Source organism: Melospiza melodia, chromosome 4 (genome assembly GCF_035770615.1).
Source record: "Melospiza melodia melodia isolate bMelMel2 chromosome 4, bMelMel2.pri, whole genome shotgun sequence".
NCBI lineage: Eukaryota > Metazoa > Chordata > Aves > Passeriformes > Passerellidae > Melospiza > Melospiza melodia.
In genome coordinates this window covers 68755356-68761355 of record NC_086197.1, presented here as the reverse complement: position 1 = coordinate 68761355, position 6000 = coordinate 68755356, and positions in this window count along the sequence as shown.

Sequence of the window (6000 nt, the reverse complement as noted above, 5' to 3'; positions counted from 1 at the left end):
AATGTCTCCCCTAACTAGCTCTACTTATTCTATAGTTCTTTGGATTTCTTCTCCTAGTAATTTCCTAGTTACCATTGTCTCCTCTGAGTAGTCCCTCCTTTTAAAGACAAAAAATAAATAATGTTTTTAAGAAAAAAAAAAAAAAGAGCTATATAAAATTATCATTTCACTACTTTTTATTTGTTCCTGCAAAACTCATTTTTGATTACCAGAATGTAACATCTGGCTGTGATCTCTCAGCATCAAACTAGACTTTCACAACCAACTATTGTGTTTCCAGGCAATGTGTCTCCCAAATTATGACAACATACCAATACAGACAAAATGTGTTTATGAGCCTTCAACTGCAGTGGAGGATGTGAGATCATTGGACTGAGTTCTTAACCACATTAGGCTTGTTTGGGCGTCACTGCAGATTTCATGAGAAAACTCAAAGGCAGTTAAAGAGCAATCCCAGTGTACTCAGTGCACAGAGGAGTCCTCTACATTTGCCAAATTGGTATAACTGCTTTGGCTCCAGCTCTGGTTACAGAAAGTCTTTTGGGGCAAGGCCAAGCAATATCGACCCTGAGTGCTGCACTCAAAGCAAGTTTTTGCAATCCCGCCATTTCTCCAGACCAAATGCTCAGCTCCAGCACCGGGAATAAGGGGGAGAACAGGGCAGAGTCAGTGACAGGGAAATACTGGGGAAATCAGGGGAAGGAAGAATATTGTGGGCTACTTAGGGCAGGGGAAATAAAGAGAGATGGAGGCTATACAAGGGCTGTGCTACACAGTAAACCATGAGCAGAGAACAGAGACAGACAAATTAAACACAGCTTTAGACACACAATCACACCCTCCGTTTGTGAATCATGTAACCGGAAGTGAAGTGAATGAAACCCTAATTTAAAACTGCACCCAGCCTTTTTCCTCCTTAGTCTGTTAATAAATAATTTTTGTAGATAACAATAACTGGTGTGTGACACTCATGTACTGTTGGAGACTTTGCTCGCATATATGTTGCACCTTATGTACTAACACACCTCAAGGGATGATAAGAACTTGTGTGTAAAGACATGTAACTGTTGGTGCCTGGCATATTACTAATTACTAAAATTACTAATATTGCTAATTACTAAGTTACTAATTTTACTAATTAAAATATGGTGTGTACTGTAATACATACAGCTGCAGAAGAAACTGAAGAAACAGGAAGGAAAAAGTACAATGCAGCAAAAAAAATTCTTTTACTAAACTCTCATTTTCCTGGATATGCTCAGTTTCTTTACTAAGGTGAAATTGATACTGCATCTTTTAGCAAATTTTAGTAAGATAGTATTGTTCCAGAAATTGTAAACTAAACATAACTTTTTAATAATGTTTTACACCTTTTCATTGGTTTCTTGGAGGGTTTTGTCTGTTGAATACATCTTATTCTTCAGTGTGTAAGTAGCATCATTTTACTTGTGTTTTTTAATTACTTCAGATTTTGGCCCTGAAAATGTCTTGGACTTGTGCTGTGTCAGAGCCCTGCTTAACTCCCAGTTCTGTAGGCAGAGCTTTGCTTGGAAAGGCCCATTGACACCTGGGCAGTTTGGGTAGTCAGGTACAATAAACCTTACATCTTTCTCAGAACAGCACAGAGAATGCCCCTAACCACAAAAAAAAAAAAAAAAAAAAAAAAAAAAGCAAATAACTGATATAGTAAGTATTTGTATTCAATTCATAAGCAAGGAAATAAACCTTACAGTTTAAGAATGCCCCAAAAGATTTGGTCAAGTAAATTATTTTCTGTTAAAATAAACTACACTACGATGACAAAAAAAAAAACCCCAAACAAAACCACCAAACAAACAAGCAAAAAACCTCAAAACAACAACAACAAAAAAACCAACCAAGACCTCTCTGTATTTTGAGATCTTAATCAAGGTTTACTTAGCTTTTATTGTCTCCACTCTTACGACAAAATTAATGTGCCCATGTTAATTCGATGTGCTTAACAACACATGAAAGTAACCCCAAGCACAACTGGAAAAAAAGGTCAGCTTTTTACTTAGCTAAACATCTGTGGTGAGAATAATTTTACTGGAAACCTTAGCACTGCAAAAGCACACACACAAATAAGCTGTAGTCTGTAAAAGTCACAACCATTCATAAAATGTAGTACACAAGGTTGCTAGAAAGAGGTAAGAGAAAGATCTATTTATTCCAAAGCAAATTTACAAAGTCAAAAATTAAACAAAGAGTGGTGGAAGGTAAGAAAAAGCAGAACAGAAAGCATAATTATTTTGTGAAGGACAAAAATGTAACAAAAGAAGGGAAATGAAAAGCAGCATTTTGCCAGGAAAGCAGTCATTTGAGCTTTTAGAAGCAGTTGTTCATAGAAATTGGCAGGGAAGGGATTTCCATGTCCATAACTCCAAGTCAGAGGCGAATGGTGTTTTAACCTTATACTTCTGAGAAAATATTTGTAAAGAGACTAGAAAGAGACACATCCAGGGCCAAAATGGGATGAAGAAAGACATATGAGAAAATATAAATCGGCTTCTTAGGAAAAAACAGAAAATAACTGAACTCCTCCTTCTCAGGCAGTGCTGTATCTTAGACCCAAGTAGCAGGAACATAAATTGGCAGCTGTCACAGTTATCTTTGTTTAAATGCCAGCAGCAAATGCCTTACAAAATATATGTGTAAATATAGATTGTAGCTGAGGTTTTCTCAAAAGGTGAAAACATTACTAACTAATTGATAAGAAAAGAAATGCAGCAGAATGCCAATGGAAAACCTGGATGCTGTGAGATAACTGGCAGTATGGTGGGTGGATACAGCAGAAACTAAATAATGCCTTGTTTGTTTATGCAAAATATTTTCAAATATTCTTAACCCACCCAGCTACGACAGGGAATAATTGTGCTGAGGTGGGGGCAGTCTTGGGAGGTATCTATTTAGTAGCCTTACTCCTTTCTGAATGTTATCCTTCAGTCTGAAAGTTTAAAAGAAAGTGGGGCAAAGGAAGCTCATTTTTTATGAGGAAGTAAAGCATCTGAGCATCTACAGGAGTCTGCAGCCATTTACAAACTATGTGAAAGTAGATGGTTTCTTGTTTTCTTCTTTGAATGCCCTCTTGGTCATCTTGCAAAAACGCTGGGTATCTAACCTCATTGGGATGAATGAACCTCCTTCCTCTACAGGAGTGGGGATAGCTAGCACTGTAAGGTCTAGGTGAAAAAAAACATTTTCTTATATATGCGGGCTATTCTCTTAATGCAAATGTTCAGACTGGGGTGCCTAAAGGCACCTCGGAGCATCACTCCCATAAAGCATAATTACTACTGCAAACAGGTTATTTCTGACTATTTCCTGATGTGTGACTATGATCAGATCATCTAACCTTGAGCAAAAGCCCAGGTCCTGCTGCCGCAGACCAAAGGGCTGTGCCTGAGGCTGGGCCGTCTGTCCCCGGCTCGCAGTACTGCCAAGGGGCAGGAGATGGCAGAAGGAAGCCCTGAACTGGCATCCCACACCAGGCCAGGTGGGAAAGCCCTGCCGGGAGAGAATCAGCAGAGGACAAAACAGCCACGTCTGACCTCCTTGTGAGGATGGCTTTTCATCTTGGCACGTTTAGAGTGTTTTCTTTGCTTTTGTGTATTACCCCTCAGTAGCAGGTGAAAGGAACAGGAAAAAACCCGTGTTGTCAATTAATGGCTTAAGGGTTGGAGCAATCAGTGGGATTTTTGGGTTTTCTGATCACAGGAAAAGCTGAAAACTGAGTAGGAACATAAAACACTTAATCCAGTAATAGACTGAGTGTGAATTTCTCTTTTCACCGGTTATTTTGCTCTGCTTTTGTAGCAATTGCTGAGATCCAAATTTGGTCCTTTATGGCAATCTTTGGAGAGTCACGTTCCAACGGACCACAGTCCTCTGAAATCTCAAAAACAGATGAAACACCAGATTGGGATCTCTTGCATGGCTTATTTTATATGTTATAGCCAGTACTTTGTTCAATAGATCTTCATGCACTCTTTGCTTGCAAGGGCTCATTGGCGAACTGGTCCAAACACAGCATCAGAGAGAGCACCAGGACAGGACTAATGCCAGTCCTGCTGGCCTTCATTCAGTGTTAAGCAACCTGTCAAAGGCAATTCTCCTGCCTTTAGAGTGAAAATTTACTGAAACCACAAAACCCTTTCATCCACAAGGAACTTTAAAGGGGAGTTACTGGGTTTTGACAACGCTGCAAAGATGAAGACAGAAACATTATTTCATCCTTGAACATCGGCTGCTTTCTCTCCAGTATTGTCACTTGATCAAATACTTTAAAATGTGAGTCAGCAGCTATACTAATCTGCTCTGTAACAGATCCTACAGCGATGTCCAAGTGAGCAATGACCACAGAAAAATCTGCAAAGGTAGCTGTAGGTCGCAGCACAGACCTATTTCAGAGTGGATTGACTAGGAAACTCTCCTTTACCTGCTTCTCTGCTCTTTTCTTTCTCCCCATTTCAATCTACCTGGAAAGCCTGGTACTCTGAATGACTCACTGCCATCACTGCTTTTCTGGCAAGCTCTTCTTTGCACCTTTTTGCCCCACATATGGAGAGGACAAGGAGCACGGGACTTTTACTGACTGCCTCTTACAGTGTGCTGCTGCTTCCTGCAAGCGATGGCAAGTACAGGCAGCCTCTGCCCCCAGGGCTCTTCATAGAGCTGCATCTCTGCAAACAGACCCAGGCTCATAACAGCACCAAGAATTGAAAACAGAAGTGCTCAAACTTAGCAGCACTTACACCACACCCCCTCACACAATGGGATTGGTGTTAACCTGACTGCACAGACTAAGACAAAGGCCACTGCTGGTTTTTAATTCATTTTGCTCAAGAAGGAGCAGCAAGCGGCTACTCATATTTTTAGAGGCACTAAACCTCCCTCACAGGTCCAGGTGACCAAAACAGGAGCTGCATTGCCTTGGTGCCCTCTCCAAGGCCAGCCTAAGTACAGCACCACGAAGCAGCACTCCCCTGGTGTGCCCACCCAGCATTCTGCCTGCTGACGCTCTTGTCCTTGCTCTCACTGCCCTGATAAAGTGTGGCACAAATTGCAGTTGTTTGGGTTGTTAAATAAGACCAGCTGTGTTAATTTTATCTCCGCTCAAAACAAAGCAAAACAAACACACACAGAAAGGGTTTGACAAGGGGAGAGAGAAGAAGGAAACCAATAGGGAAATAAATAATAGGTTTTAAGCTTCTAAGAGGGCATTAATGCTGATTAAAGAGCAAACAAAAACTCTGAAGCAAGCTGACGGTGTCCTTTTAAGTGAACATGTGTGGATTTATACATTCACATATGCCCTACAGGTGCACTTGCCAGCTATCCAACCAGACTGAATAAAAAGTAGGCATGATTCTTCCTCCCCTACCTCAACCCACCAGTCGTGTATGCTATAAAAGAAGCAGAACAAGTTTGGTCTCTTCCTAATAAAAACTCTTAATAATTATTTCAGATATACAAAGACTTGCCTCTTTTCTTTTTCTCTTAAGCCAAAAAGGTTGGTAAGATGTTCTGTTTGTCAGTCTCGGCACTCCAGCCATCATTCTGATTTTTAGACATTGTCAATAATTTTTTTGTGGGAAGAAATAATTACTACTATCTCTTCAAATAGTTTCTGTGAGGTTTCTCAGAAAAAATCTGTGAGAATGTTGTTGAAACTCTTTGGTGGAGTTAAAACCTGGAGTCAATTTGCCATGTAACCAATGCACAGCCTGTTGTAGAACTGAGAAAAACTTAACAAAATTTAGTAAGCAAATACTTGGTGATGCCCATGACTTTTCCAGCCACCTAGACAGCAGGAGAAATTGAGGAGGCAGAAAGATTTCTTTAAAGATCTTAGCTCTATCCCATTTGTAGGTGCCTGTCTCCTAAAAATTTACGTCTGCAAATCTCTCTCTCTTCCTCTATGTAATCCTCATTTTAGCAGTTCACTTCCACATCTCTGACAATCATTAATGTCTAAAACTA